The sequence below is a fragment of the Dipteris shenzhenensis genome, chromosome 13, assembly GCF_047967505.1.
Source record: "Dipteris shenzhenensis isolate YYH24624 ecotype China chromosome 13, Dip_SZ_1.0, whole genome shotgun sequence".
In the NCBI taxonomy this organism is placed as follows: Eukaryota; Viridiplantae; Streptophyta; class Polypodiopsida; order Gleicheniales; family Dipteridaceae; genus Dipteris; species Dipteris shenzhenensis.
In genome coordinates, this window is record NC_141608.1 from 12,240,695 (window position 1) to 12,256,693 (window position 15,999).

Sequence of the window (15,999 nt, forward strand, 5' to 3'; positions counted from 1 at the left end):
ATAAGGATAAGGGTTGGAATAAAGTGAGAGAAGCATTGGAAATGCTCTACTTTAAGTGAGTGGAGACTGTCCAACTGAATAAAATTTTGCAGAGCATTGGGAATGCTATACTTTAAGTGAGTGGAGCATTCGGAATTGATACTTTGGAGTGAAATATATTACAAATATTACATCATCACATATTCATACGCTTTTTATATTAAAATTTTTTTTTTTCATGGGCGCAAACGTCACTATAAGTATCGCTAAAAGCATCGGAAAAGGACCGTCGCTATATAGCGACACTGGCAAACGTCGCTATATAGCGACACTGTTAATCGTCGCTATATAGCGACACTGGTAAACGTCGCTATATAGCGACGATTAACAGAGCTTTAAAAAAAGAGTTAGTGGGGCTAAATAGGGCTTCCTTTTGGCCCTGTTTAGCCCCACTAATCCCTTTTTTTTTTTCGTAATTACAAAACAAAGTTTTTTTATAACAAAATTTCCCTTGCGAAAAGGGTGATACAAAATCGCTCTTGTGAAATGATGAGCAACAAAAGCATATACATGTCGGACATATATAACATTGTTTGTAACAAAATTACCCTTTCGAAAAGGCGATACAAAATTGCTCAAACGAGCGGATATACAAAATGCTACTACCACTACTACTCATTCGAATCCGAATCATCCTCGTCTTGTTGGCCTGTTCATTGGTCCTCGTCACCTGCGTCTTCTCCCTCATCCTCGTCACCTGCGTCTGATCCTTGGCCCTGTTGATCGCTCGCCTCCGATGATGGGATGCTTGAGCTTTGACCCTAAGAGTGAACCATATAAATCAAAAATTAAATTGGAACTTAAATTAAAAAGTGAGATTACAAGTAGGAGTAAACTTATACCGTGCGAGCAGCCACCTCAGCCCAATCGACCATCGCTCCCATTGCCTCTTGCTCAATGAACCACGACTTTGTTCCTATCCGAAATGCGCGTCGCGTCTCTGCATCTATAGGAAGACAACCCATCGCAGCTTGCTGTGGATCCAATTTACGAGAGTTAGAGTTAGCTAAAGTGCATGTAATATGTAGTAAAACAAATAGAACAATACATTAAATGAGAAGAAGTAGACTTACCACGGTTGCCTCGAACGCATACCGTCCGCCTGCACCAAAGTGCGAAGTACCTACGACATCCAGCCGTCTCTTTGCAGCCCTCCTCTGACCCTCGAACAATTCAGGATGGTCCCTATGTTTCTTCTTGAAGTACTTCCAATCAGCTTTGTCTGCCCACCAGCTGGGTTTAGCCAACCCCTTTGTGATAGAAGTACGCAAGGTTGATCTACGATGCTTCAAGACCAAACCCATGCGCTCTCGCATATAATCGTCATTAAACTCCACATTTGGCAGATTAGGGTATCTTTGTTTTAACTCATCGATGACCGCCTGCTTCTTTTGGGCATCTTGATACCGCCAATCGGTATTTATGCCACTCTTGAAGTGATGACTCATCAACCTCCTCATGGCAGCCATCACTGCTTTGCCCTTTCTATCTTCTATTATCTCTCCGACAGCTGTGATTTAATAGGAGAGATCCCCTGATGAGTAAGGAGGACTGACAGTAGCAGAGTCAGAAGGAGTGGAAGTTGCGCGAGCGCTTCCAGAGCGAGGAGTAGCAGTGGGAGTAGGAGAGGGAAAGGGACCTGACTGATACTGTGTCTCCGGACCAAGTGGAGACCTAAAGGAGCATGAGTGTGCTGACTCGTCTACATCTCCCGAGTCAGCACAACATGAGCCGCCCGTCCTACTCTTCCTTCCCTTGTTAGAGGCATGCGCAGGCGATGACCCTGCGATCGAAGGGGCACGAGGGGATAGCTGGGCAGTACATCCACCCGTCGGTGTAGGGGAGGGAATTGTTGAGGTCCTCTGAGATAGCAGAGAGAAGAATCTCACTGCCTCCTCATCGCTCATCTGTGCTACAAACTCGTCGAGACTCCTGACGAAGCCATGCGCAGCTAGCAAAGGAGTTCCCTGAGGGGTAGTCGCAGTGCTACATGGAAGAGGAGTCGGACCAGGGGTAGTCGTAGTGCTAGGTCCGAGAGGAGTCAGACCAGGGGTAGTCCTCAGGGTACTCGCCTGAGAGGAATCAAAGTCCTCTAGAGCATAAAGATCATGAGCTCTTCTCCTGCGAGGTTGTCCGTACTCATCGGATGAGCGACGTGATCCCATGTCTAACATAGACACAAACACGAAAACAAAAAACAAAAAAACAAACATAAGCATAGGCATAGGCATAGGCAAGAAGAAAGAAGAGGGAAAGGAAAGAAGAGGGCAAGGAAAGAGGGAAAGAAGAGGGAAAGGAAAGAAGAGGGAAAGGAAAGAGGAGGGAAAGGAAAGAGAAGAGGAAGAAGAGGGAAATAGAGAATAAGAGTTAGAGAGAATAAGCTCATGCTTATGCTTATGCAGAAATAGAGAATGAGAGAAGGGGGAAATAGAGAAGGGGGACAGAGAGAAGCATAAGCATGAGCTTATGCGGAAATAGAGAATGAGAGAACGGGGAAATAGAGAAGGGGGAAAGAGAGAAGCATAAGCATGAGCTTATGCGGAAATAGAGAATGAGCTTATGCGGAAATAGAGAATGAGAGAAGGGGGAAATAGAGAATAAGAGTTAGAGAGAATAAGCTCATGCTTATGCTTATGCAGAAATAGAGAGAATAAGAGTTAGAGAGAATAAGCTCATGCTTATGCTTATGCAGAAATAGAGAATGAGAGAAGGGGGAAATAGAGAAGGGGGACAGAGAGAAGCATAAGCATGAGCTTATGCGGAAATAGAGAATGAGAGAACGGGGAAATAGAGAAGGGGGAAAGAGAGAAGCATAAGCATGAGCTTATGCGGAAATAGAGAATGAGCTTATGCGGAAATAGAGAATGAGAGAAGGGGGAAACTTAAGCATAAGCTCATGCTCATGCATGAGCATAAGCATGAGCTTATGAGCATAAGCATAAGCTCATGCTTATGCGCATGCATGAGCATGAGCTTATGTGGAAATAGAGAATGAGAGAAGGGGGAAATGGAGAAGGGGGAATGAGAGAAGCATATGAGCTTATGCTCATGCATGAGCATGAGCTTATGCGGAAATAGAGAATGAGAGAAGGGGGAAATAGAGAATAAGAGGGAAAGGAAAGAGAGAAGGGAAAAGAGAGAAGGGGGAAATAGAGAAGGGGGAAAGAGAGAATAAGAGAAGAGGGAAAAAAGAGAAGGGGGAAATAGAGAAGGGGGAAAGAGAGACGCATAAGCATGAGCTTATGCGGAAATAGAGAATGAGCTTATGCGGAAATAGAGAATGAGAGAAGCATAAGCATGATCTTATGCTTCTCTCATTCTCTATTTCCACATAAGCTCATGCATAAGCATAAGCTTATGCGGAAATAGAGAAAGAGAGAAGGGGGAAACTTAAGCATAAGCTCATGCTCATGCATGAGCATAAGCATGAGCTTCTGCTTATGCTTATGCTTAAAGGGCAACTTAAGTCCTAAGGGTATTTTGTCCCCTTCTTTGGACTTATTCACCACATCACCCCCAAGGCATTAATCCCTAGGGGGAAATCTTACACACCCACATCCCAAGGCCCTGCTCCTTAGCTTTCGAGGGTCTTGCCCTGCCCATTCGTTTGGTCCCACTAGAAGGGATAAGGGGCAAATGAGTTGTAAAGTTGGTCATTGGTTTTATCACTTAAGACTTGGAGAATTTTTTAAAACTTGGACTGCCACATGGCATGCTCATGCAAAAATGCAATTAGCACGGAAGACCTTAGAAGTCTCTAGGCAATGAAAACTTAACGTAAGGCGTGGACAGGAAGCATAAGCATAAGCATAAGCTCATGCTTATGCTCATGCATGAGCATGAGCTTATGCGGAAATAGAGAATGAGAGAAGGGGGAAATAGAGAAGGGGGAATGAGAGAAGCATATGAGCTTATGCTCATGCATGAGCATGAGCTTATGCGGAAATAGAGAATGAGAGAAGGGGGAAATAGAGAATAAGAGGGAAAGGAAAGAGAGAAGGGAAAAGAGAGAAGGGGGAAATAGAGAAGGGGGAAAGAGAGAATAAGAGAAGAGAGAAAAAAGAGAAGGGGGAAACAGAGAAGGGGGAAAGAGAGATGCATAAGCATGAGCTTATGCGGAAATAGAGAATGAGCTTATGCAGAAATAGAGAATGAGAGAAGCATAAGCATGATCTTATGCTTCTCTCATTCTCTATTTCCGCATAAGCTCATGCATAAGCATAAGCTTATGTGGAAATAGAGAAAGAGAGAAGGGGGAAACTTAAGCATAAGCTCATGCTCATGCATGAGCATAAGCATGAGCTTATGCTTATGCTTATGATTAAGCATAAGCATAAGCTCATGCTTATGCTCATGCATAAGCATGAGCTTATGCGAAAATAGAGAATGAGAGAAGGGGGAAATAGAGAAGGGGGAATAGAGAATGAGAGAAGGGGGAAATAGAGAATGAGAGAAGCATAAGCATGAGCTTATGCTTCTCTCATTCTCTATTTCCGCAAAAGCTCATGCATAAGCATAAGCTTATGCGGAAATAGAGAATGAGAGAAGGGGGAAATAGAGAAGGGGGAAAGAGAGAATAAGAGGGAAAGGAAAGGGAGAATAAGAGGGAAATGAGTTTATGCTTCTCTCATTCTCTATTTCCGCATAAGCTCATGCATAAGCATAAGCTTATGCGGAAATAGAGAATGAGAGAAGGGGGAAATAGAGAAGGGGGTTTAGGGTGACGCATAAGCTCATGCTTATGTGGAAATAGAGAATGAGCTTATGCAGAAATAGAGAATGAGAGAAGCATAAGCATGAGCTTATGCTTCTCTCATTCTCTATTTCCGCATAAGCTCATGCATAAGCATAAGCTTATGTGGAAATAGAGAATGAGAGAAGGGGGAAATAGAGAAGGGGGAAAGAGAGAAGCATAAGCATGAGAATGAGAGAAGGGGGAAATAGAGAAGGGGGAAAGAGAGAAGCATAAGCATGAGCTTATGCTGAAATAGAGAATGAGAGAAGGGGGAAATAGAGAAGGGGGAAAGAGAGAAGCATAAGCATGAGCTTATGCGGAAATAGAGAATGAGCTTATGCGGAAATAGAGAATGCTTCTCTCATTCTCTATTTCCGCATAAGCTCATGCATAAGCATGAGCTTATGCAAAAATAGAGAATGAGAGAAGGGGGAAATAGAGAAGGGGGTTTAGGGTGACGCATAAGCATGAGCTTATGCGGAAATAGAGAATGAGCTTATGCAGAAATAGAGAATGAGAGAAGCATAAGCATGAGCTTATGCTTCTCTCATTCTCTATTTCCGCATAAGCTCATGCATAAGCATAAGCTTATGCGGAAATAGAGAATGAGAGAAGGGGGAAATAGAGAAGCTAAGCATGAGCTTATGCGGAAATGGATAATGAGCTTATGCGGAAATAGAGAATGAGAGAAGCATAAGCATGAGCTTATGCTTCTCTCATTCTCTATTTCCGCATAAGCTCATTATCCATTTCCGCATAAGCTCATGCTTAGCTTCTCTCATTCTCTATTTCCGCATAAGCTTATGCTTATGCATGAGCTTATGCGGAAATAGAAGCTTATGCTTCTCTCATTCTCTATTTCCGCATAAGCTCATGCATAAGCATAAGCTTATGTGGAAATAGAGAATGAGAGAAGGGGGAAATAGAGAAGGGGGTTTAGGGTGACGCATAAGCATGAGCTTATGCAGAAATAGAGAATGAGCTTATGCGGAAATAGAGAATGAGAGAAGCATAAGCATGAGCTTATGCAGAAATAGAGAATGAGCTTATGCTTCTCTCATTCTCTATTTCCGCATAAGCTCATGCATAAGCATAAGCTTATGCGGAAATAGAGAATGAGAGAAGGGGGAAATAGAGAAGGGGGAAAGAGAGAAGCATAAGCATGAGCTTATGCGGAAATAGAGAATGAGCTTATGCAGAAATAGAGAATGAGAGAAGCATAAGCATGAGCTTATGCTTCTCTCATTCTCTATTTCCGCATAAGCTCATGCTTAAGCATAAGCATGAGCTTATGCTTATGCATATGCTTAAGAGAAGGGAGTAAGCATAGAGAATGAGAGAAGCATAAGCATGAGCTTATGCTTCTCTCATTCTCTATTTCCGCATAAGCATGAGCTTATGCTTATGCATATGCTTAAGAGAAGGGAGTAAGCTCATGCTTATGCTTATGCATGAACTTATGCGGAAATAGAGAATGAGAGAAGGGGGAAACTTAAGCATAAGCTCATGCTCATGCATGAGCATAAGCTCATGCTTATGCTCATGCATGAGCATGAGCTTATGCAGAAATAGAGAATGAGAGAAGGGGGAAATAGAGAAGGGGGAATGAGAGAAGCATATGAGCATATGCTCATATGCTCATGCATGAGCATGAGCTTATGCAGAAATACAGAATGAGAGAAGGGGGAAATAGAGAATAAGAGGGAAAGGAAAGAGAGAAGGGGGAAAGAGAGAATAAGAGAAGAGGGAAAAAAGAGAAGGGGGAAATAGAGAAGGGGGAAAGAGAGATGCATAAGCATGAGCTTATGCGGAAATAGAGAATGAGCTTATGCGGAAATAGAGAATGAGAGAAGCATAAGCATGATCTTATGCTTCTCTCATTCTCTATTTCCGGATAAGCTCATGCATAAGCATAAGCTTATGCGGAAATAGAGAAAGAGAGAAGGGGGAAACTTAAGCATAAGCTCATGCTCATGCATGAGCATAAGCATGAGCTTATGCTTATGCTTATGCTTATGCTTAAGCATAAGCATAAGCATAAGCTCATGCTTATGCTCATGGATGAGCATGAGCTTATGCGGAAATAGAAAATGAGAGAAGGGGGAAATAGAGAAGGGGGAAAGAGAGAAGCATAAGCATAAGCATAAGCTTATGCATGAGCTTATGCAGAAATAGAGAAAGAGAGAAGCTTCTCTCATTCTCTATTTTCGCATATGCTCATGCTCTCATGCTATGCGGAAAGAGAGAATAAGAGGGAAAGGAAAGAGAGAAGGGAAAAGAGAGAAGGGGGAAATAGAGAAGGGGGAAAGAGAGAATAAGAGAAGAGGGAAAAAAGAGAAGGGGGAAAAAAGAGAATAAGAGAAGAGGGAAGAAGGAAAGAGTTTGAGGGTAAGAGAGGGTTCCTACGCCCATCACTGCAGCTAGCGCTTAAGGCGCTAGCTGCAGGCCAATGCAAATAACAAAAATAATAAATGAAAAAAAGAGGAAGCACTTAGCTGAAATAGTATGTCCCGCTCGGTGTAGTGGACTGGCCCTACAAAAGAGAGAAAACAACCCATTTTTTCAAATAAGATGTTAGTGGAAGGAGGAGATTACAAAAGCAACTTCTTGAAGGGAGGAGATTGAGGAGACAAGGAAAGGAGGAGATTGAGGAGACAAGGAAAAAGAGAAGGAAGAGAAATACAGAAAAAAGAGGTGAGTCTTGTTTCTTTCTTGAAATCTCGTTTTTTGTTTCAATCCTTTCAAAACAAGCATAACTAGTTTACAGGTTTAGCAATACAAGAAGAAACACTCACAAAAGTAAAGCTAACAAACAAACAACCTACATTGTTGAAACAAACTCACCTCTTGAAGAACTTCCTTTCAAGAAACCAAAGAGGACAAAGGGTAGAGAGGGAGTACAAGAGGTAGGAGAAGGGTGAGGAGTGGAAAATAGAGTGGGAGGTTGCTTGAAATAGGTGGGAGGTCGTTGAAAATAGGTGGGAGGAGATATTGGCTTGCTTACTTGAGAGATTAGGGAATAGGATGAAGAAAACGCCGTGCGATTAGAGTTTCGGGTTTTAACCCACAGCGTCGCTATATAGCGATGCTAATCCGTCGCTATATAGCGACGTTTTTAATTAAAAACGTTGTTATATAGCGACGGAACAGGAGCAAAAAGGTCGCTATATAGCGACACTTACAGTCACTTTTTTGTTGTAGCATCAAAAGAAGCTCAAACATGCTATTTTATAACTGTTAATATCTCTTCTTCATGCTTATGTTGTGATTTTATAAGTGTAGATGGAAGGGACGAGTGGAAGCCGATGATGCACCAACGCCCGGGAGCATGAAGTGGCTTACGGAGAGGTTATGTTGTCATTGCACTCATTGCAAGCGAGAAGTATGACATCAATGTCGTATTATCGTGCGCCACTTGCAGATATATGGGGAGGAGCCGGAACCAGTACCCCCCGTTAGTGTTGCACATGTTGATGGACCATCGGTAAGTCAAAGCTATTTAAGTTCGCAATCTTATTGTATACCAAGAAATAGAAGATCTTATATTTACACGAAATCTTAAAACAGGATGAGGAGGGTGACGAGGGTACACATATACCTTCTCACTTTCAGCAAGACTATAGTCTCCCGGATGACGACGAGGGTATGGTCGACATGATGGATTCCATTTTTAGGGGCACTACATCCCACGTACACGTGATGTCAGAGTTTGAGGTCAAAATGCGAGAGTTGCAATCAATACAATTGTACGAGGGTGCTAGGATGTCTAAACTACGTGCTTGTCTCTCAATCTTGAATCTACAAGTACAGTATGGGTGGTCGGATACAAGTGTCTCGGTCTTAATGAGGTTAGCTCTTGCATTAATTTGACTCATTATTTGGATATTGTTTGTTTTGAGAATCATCATTTGGATAGTGTCTTTGTCATAGGTTGCTCCAGAAGATGTTTCCTGCACCAAATACCATGCCCGAATGAAGAGATGAAGCGAAAAAGATGCTAACAACGGTGGGTATGGATTATGATACCATCCATGCTTGCCGTAATGATTGTATTCTCTTTCGTCGTGAGCATGGAGATTTGGCTAGTTGTACAAAGTGTGGGGAACAACGATATAGAGATGACTTGCAGGGTGAGCGGATTCTACATCGTCTTTCTGCTATAAAAATATAAAAAAGTTATGAGATGTACACATCCCAAATAAAGGCTTAAACAAGCATAGAAATATAAAGATAAGATTTCATACATGCTGCAATGTAGTCATATTTTTAGGTTGTTCCCCAACATTAATAATGGTTTTTTCATTAGACTGCATAGAAGTATACAAATAAGGTTTCATACATGCTTTCATTAGAGTGAGTCTCTCCTCCTTTTGGAGCAAAAATTTAAAAAGTAAGGTTTCATACATGCTTTCATTAGAGTGAGTCTCTCCTCCTCTTTGAGGAAAAATTTAAAACGCTATGACATTTACACATCCTAAATAAAAATAAAGGTTTAAATAATCATAGAAGTATAAAGATAGCATGCTTTCATTAGACTCGGTCTCTTCTCCTCTTGGAGGAAAATATAAAAAAGTTATGAGATTTACACATCCCAATTAAAGGCTTGAACATGCATACAAGTATAAAGATAAGGTTTTATACATGCTGCAATGTAGTCATATTTTCAGGTTGTTTCCCAATGGTAGCAATTAGACGTTGAATACTCTCAGCCCGAAACACTAGTAGATCGGCTTCTGTATATGATTCCATTTTGACTGGTAACTCCAAATCAAAAATCTCTCTAAGAAACAACATGCAGTTGTAGGCAACTCTCCACCCACAGCTGCCCATCTTTTTGCTCCACTGGTAGACGTCGTTTGAATTCTACTTGGTCTTGTTGCTCCGTGGTTGTTCTGATAGTAGATACTAGCCGATATGCAGCACTGTTCATCATGACATATTAAATATATTAATACATCATGATCATAAGATACAAAATAAGAAAGTAACAAAAATATTAAGAGAATAATTACCTTGGGGAGTTGGCATGATAGCCTTCCATTGAATTCACAAACCACAAACGGTTGACTTTAAGGTTGTTTACAGTGTAGTTATATCTCAGTTTCCTAGTGCAGAATGCAAATCAATTCTATTTATTTCTTGGTGTAGTGTAGTTATTTCTCAGCTTCCTAGTGCAGTGCAGAATCGTGTCTACATGCTCGATGCTCTCCTTTCTTCTATTCTTATCTCTCCTCAAAAGACTATAGAAGATGTTTGTACCTGGTTAAGCCCTTTGAATTTAGATGGGGTGCGAGTCATCTTTATGCCTTATCATGAGGAGTAAGTATCAACTCCAACCTTATTTTTACTATTTCTTTGGCAAGTTTATGTAAAACAATAATCATTTTTATTCTGGTCGTGTAGCTCACATTGGAGTCTGATCGCTTGGGTTCTCTCTCCCTCTCTCTCCCTCTCTCTCTTTCTCCCTCTCCCTCCCTACTCTCTCCCTCCCTCTAGCAGCCACGGCCGCCAGGAGTCTCTCTTCTCTCTCTTAATCTCTCTCTCCCTCTCTCCGCTCTCTCTTTCTTTCCCTCCCTACTCTTCTCTCTCATTTAAGGAGCCCCTCTTCTCTCTCTGAATGTCTTGTCTCTCTCCCTCTCTCTCTTTCTCTCCCTCCCTACTCTTCTCTCTCATTTCTCATTCTCTCTCTCCCTTTGGCGGCCACGGCCGCGAAGAGCCCCTCTTCTCTCTCTTAATTTCTCTCTTTCCCTCTCTCCTCTCTGCCACATTTCATTCTCTTAAACTTCTCTCTCTCTCTCCCTCTCTCTCCCTCTCTCTCTTTCTCTCTCTCTCCCTCCCTACTCTCTCCCTCCCTCTAGCAGTCACGGCCGCCAGGAGACCCTCTTCTCTCTCTTAATCTCTCTCTCCCTCTCTCCTCTCTCTCTTTCTTTTCCTCCCTACTCTTCTCTCTCATTTAAGGAGCCCCTCTTCTCTCTCTGAATCTCTCTCTCTCTCTCCCTCTCTCCTCTCTCTCTTTCTCTCCCTCCCTACTCCTCTCTCATTTCTCATTCTCTCTCTCATTTCTGATTCTCTCTCTCCCTTTGGCGGCCACGGCCGCCAAGAGCCTCTCTTCTCGCTCTTAATTTCTCTCTTTCCCTCTCTCCTCTCTCTTTCTCTCCCTCCCTATTCTCTCTCATTTCTCAAATTTACAAACTCAAATTTAAATAAGAAACTAATTAAAATAGAACTCAACAACTCAAATAAGAAACTAATTTAAAAAGAATTGTAATGCCTACTAAAACCCCCCTCCTCTAGCTGCCACGGCCGCCAAGAGTTTTCATTCTCTCTCTCTCTCCCTCCGCCCCTATTCTCTCTTAACCTCTCTCTCTCTCTCTCTCTCTCTCTCTCTCTCCTACTTTCTCTCCCTCCTTTCCTTTCTCTCTTAATCTCCTGCTATCTCTCTCACACTCTCTCTCTCTCCTGTCTCTCTCTAGCTCTCTCTTTCTCTCTATCTCTCTTTTCAAATTTAGAACACAAATTTCAATAAGAAATTAATTGAAATAGAACTCAAAAACTTTAACAAGAAACTAATTGAAAAAGAATTGTAAGTAAAGAAAAAGAATTACAAGACGAATTTTAGAATTGCGAGTAAAGAAAAAGAATCGCAAGTACCTGGAAAAAGTAAAAAAAGTAAGGCTCCGCTTATCCTTTCTCTTCCGCTCTTAGTTGCTTCAATGAAATGAGGAGAGAATGAGAATGAATGAATGGAAAGAAGAGTACATATAAGAAAAACTAGCCCACTCCTCCCACTCATGCATAAATTTGAATTTTTAAAAAAGAGAGGGAAATTTGAATTCATTCCTCTAGATAAATTTGAATTCAAATTTGTGTTCAACATTCTTCTTGATACTTTCTTCTCGTAAGTCTTTCTTCATTCTTCTCGTAAGTCAAATCTTATTTGTTGCTCTTGCTCGTGATAGTTCTACTCTTAGTTGTAAGAATTCGACCTCTCTCCCTCTACTCCTCTCCTCTTCTCTATGTAGTGGACTCTTTCTCTCTCTAATGGAGCTCCCTCTCTATGCGATGGAGCTCCCTCTCTAGTCACATATCTCTCTCTCTCTAGTCGCATACCTTCCCAACCTTCCTCTAGTCGCGTACCTTCCTCTCTCCCTCAAGTCTTCTCATCTCTTCTCTCTCTCTAGTTGCTTACTTTCCCCTCTCCCTAAAGTCTTCTCATCTCTCTTCTCTCTCTACTAGTGTTTCCCTCTCCATCACGACTTCTAACCCCTCTCCCTCCCTCACTCCTCTCCCTCCATTACTCCTCTAACTCTCCTCTCATCCCTGGGGGCCACGGCCCCCAGGAGTCCTCTCTCTCTCTCTTCCTTCTCTCTCTCTCCTCCCCTCCCCCCCTCTCTCTCTCTCTCCCCCTCCCCTCCCTCCCCTCACTCCTCTCTCTCTCTCCCCTCCCTTTTCCTCACTCCTCTCACCCTGGGGCTACGGCTGCTAGGACCCCCCTCTCTCTCTCTCTCCCTCCCCTCGCTCTCCTCACTCCTCTCACACCCTCTCTCTCTCTCTCTCTCCCTCCCCTCCCTCTCACCCTGGCGGCCGCGGCCGCCAGGACCCCCCCTCTCTCTCTCTCTCCCTCCCCTCCCTCTCACCTCCCCTCCCTCTCACCCGACGGCCATGGCCGCCACGACCCCCCTCTCTCTCTCTCTCTCTCTCTCTCTCTCTCTCTCCCTCCCCTCCCTCCTCTCCCCTCCCTCTCACCCTGGTGGCCGTGGCCGCTAGGACCCCCCCTCTCTCTCTCTCTCTCTTGCTCTCTCTCTCCCTCCCCTCCCTCCTCTCTCTCTCCCTCCTCTCTCTCTCACCCTGGTAGCCGTGGCCGCCAGGACCCCCCCTCTCCCTCCCTCCCCTCCCTCCTCTCTCTCTCACCCTGGCAGCCGTGGCCGCCAGGACCCCTCTCTCTCTCTCTCTCTCTCTCTCTCTCTCTCTCTCTCTCTCTCTCTCTCTCTCTCTCTCTCCTCCCTCCCCTCCCTCCTCTCCCTCCCTCCCCTCCCTCCTCTCTCTCTCACCCTGGCGACCGCGGTCGCCAGGACCCCCCCCTCTCTCACCCTCCTGCCGCCCCCTCACCCTCCCGCCGCCTTCCACCTCCTCGCTCCCCCTACCCCCGCCGCCCCCCCTCCCACCTCTCATTGCCCCCTAACCACCTCGCCTCCCTCCTCTCTGTCACTCCCTCCCCTCCCTGCCCTCCCTCTCGCCTCCCCCTGGTGGCCGCAGTCGCCAGGACCCCCTACCCCTCGCCCCACCCTCCCGTCCCTCTCGCCTCCCCTCACCCTCTTACTGCCCCCCCTCCCTGCTCCCCCTACCCCCGCCGCACCCCCCCTCCCATCTCCCGCCGCCCCTTACCCACCCCCCCTCCCGTCTCTTGCCTCCCCCTGGCGGCCGTGGTCGCCAGGACCCCCGCCTGACCCTCCCCTCCCTCTCGCCTCCCCCTGGTGACCACAGCCGCCAGGATCCCCTTTCGCCTCTCGCCTCTCCCCCCTCCCGCCTCTCGCCTCCCCCTACCCCGCCGCCCTCGCTCTCCCTACCTATCGCCCCCTACCCCTGCTCCCTCCCCTCCCTCCTCTCTGCCTCCCCCCCTCCTGCTCGCCTCCCCTTGGTGGCCGCGGCCGCCAAGATCCCTCCCCCTCCCACCTCTCACCTCTCCCCCCCTCCCGCCTCTCGCCTCCCCCCCTCCCGCTCGCCTCCCCCTGGTGCCCACCTCTCGCCTCCCCCTCCCCTCCCGCCTCTCGCCTCCCCCCCCCTCCCGCTCGCCTCCCCCTGGTGGCCATGGCCGCCAGGATCCCCCCCTCCTACCTCTCGCCTCCCCCCCTACCACCTCTCGCCTCCCCCCCTCTCGCTCACCTCCCCCTGGCGCCCACCTCTCGCCTCCCCCTCCCCTCCCGCCTCTCGCCTCCCCCCCTTCCCGCCTCTCGCCTCCCCCCCTCCCGCTCACCTCCCCTTGGCGGCCGCGGCCGCGGGGATCCCCCCCTCCCGCCTCTCGCCTCCCCCCCCTCTCACCTCTCGCCTCCCCCTACCCCGCCGCCCCTACTCCCACCTACCCTGCCGCCCCCCGCTCCCTCCCCTCCCTCCTCTCTCTCTCCCTCCCCTCCCTCCCCTCCCTCTCGCCTCCCCTTGGTGGCCGCCAGGACCCCCCTCCCGCCTCTTGCCTCTGCCCCCTCCCTACCCCTGCTCCCTCCAGCCTCCCCCTACCCGCGCTCGCCGCAACTACCCCACCTCCCCCCCCTCCCTACCTTCGCTCCTCCCTCCCTCTTCCTCCCTCCCTCCCTCCCTCCCTCCCCTCTTCCGTCGCTCCTCCCTCCCTCCTTGGCTCCTCCCTCCCTCCTTTCCTCCCTCTCATCCCCCTCCACTTCCCTCTTCCTCCTAGAGGCCGCGGCCTCCAAGGCTCTCCTTCTCTCTAAACTTTCTTTCTCTCTCCGGTTCCTCTCTCTCTCTCTTTCTTTCTTTCTCTCTCTTCATATTTTACAAAAAAATCTAGATAAAGAATTAATCAAAAAAATTTACAAGTACCTGGAAAAAGTTTGTAAGTTTGCTCTTTCTTGCTTTCTTGCTCTTCCTTCCTTGCTTTCTTGCTCGTCCTTGCTTTCTTACTTTCTTGCTTCAATGAATGAAATGAGGGGAGAATTCTTGCTTCAATGAATGAAATGAGGGGAGAATGAATGAAGAAGGAAGACTATATGTAAGAAAAATTAGGTTTTCCTCCTCCTCTCCTATTGGCTTTCCATTCCTCCCCTCTCTCCTATTGGCTTTTCATTTCTCCCCTCTCCCATTGGCTCCCATTACTCCCCCTCTCCGATTGGACCTCCATCCCTCATCCCAATCTTCCATTGGCCCTCCCCCCATGGCCCTCCCCCCATCCATTTCTTCTTCCTCCCCCGCCACCACTCCCATCCCACATTTCCACCATGTCCCATACTCCTCCCATTTCCCAAAATCCCATATTTCCCCATCTGACCCTCCTCTTTTTCATCCCCTCACTCATTTCACTCCCTTATTATTTTACTCCCCTATTACCTCCCCCTCTCCCATTCCATTCTTCCCTCCCCACTCTCACTTCCACTTCCCATTACTCACTTGCCATTTGAAAACTATTAATATATTATTATACTATTTTTTTATACTTATTATCATACACCCCTATTACTTCCCCTCTCCCATTCCACTCCTCCCTCCTCACTCCCACTTCCACTTCCCATTACTCACTTGCTATACACATTTGCAAACTATTAATATATTATTATATGATTTTTTATACTATTTGCAAACTTACATGTGGGCAAAATCACAGGTGTCAAAGTGATCCTATTGTGGTCATACAACAACTGTGCTTTTATTCGAGGGCGTATTTATCCTCATCAACAAGCTTATTTCAGCTTTTATTTTGACACAATACTCAAGGTATGAAGTGCATAATTTGTGCACTAGGTGTTTACTTTGTTGTATCAAAATTGTTTGCCACACACACACAGATATACACATACCGAGAATTTTCTAATATTATCGCATCTACATTTCTCCGATGGGCACAAAACTTTGTACATGCCTCAACCTAGGTCGTATTGACTTGCATACAAAGTGGTGCACCCATCCCATAAGTACTTGTTTGGATAACACACCTGCAAACGTATTTTATGACGAGTGTGCATAACACTAGGAACAAAATTGTGTATAATGTGCGATCGACTATGCAAAGCATATCCAATGGACACAAGACTTTACACATTCCTCAACCTAGGCAGTATTGACTTGTGTGCAAAGTGGTATCCCCATCCGATAAGTACTTGCTTGAAAATACACCTAGGATCGTGTTTTTTGACGGTTCTACATGACACCAAGGCAAAAACGGTATTTAATACTCATGTAAAGCATATCCGATGGGCACAATACTTTGCACGTGCCTCAAAAGCGGTGGTATGGTGTTCCATGCAAAGTGGAATGCCCATTCTATAAGTACTTGGTATGATAATACACCTAAGAGCATGTTCTTTGATGGATGTGCATAACACTAGGGCCTTGTTACTTGGGCTTATTGCCTAAGCCAATGGAGATGGCAGGTGCAGAAAGAAAGATCAAGCCGTTGGGGCATGTTTTACTTTGGGCAGGGTGGAAGTTCTGGCTGGGTAAGCAGGTTGGTTCACTTGGACAGGTGGCAAGCGGTCAGTTGATGCTGTGTGTAGGGTGGAAAG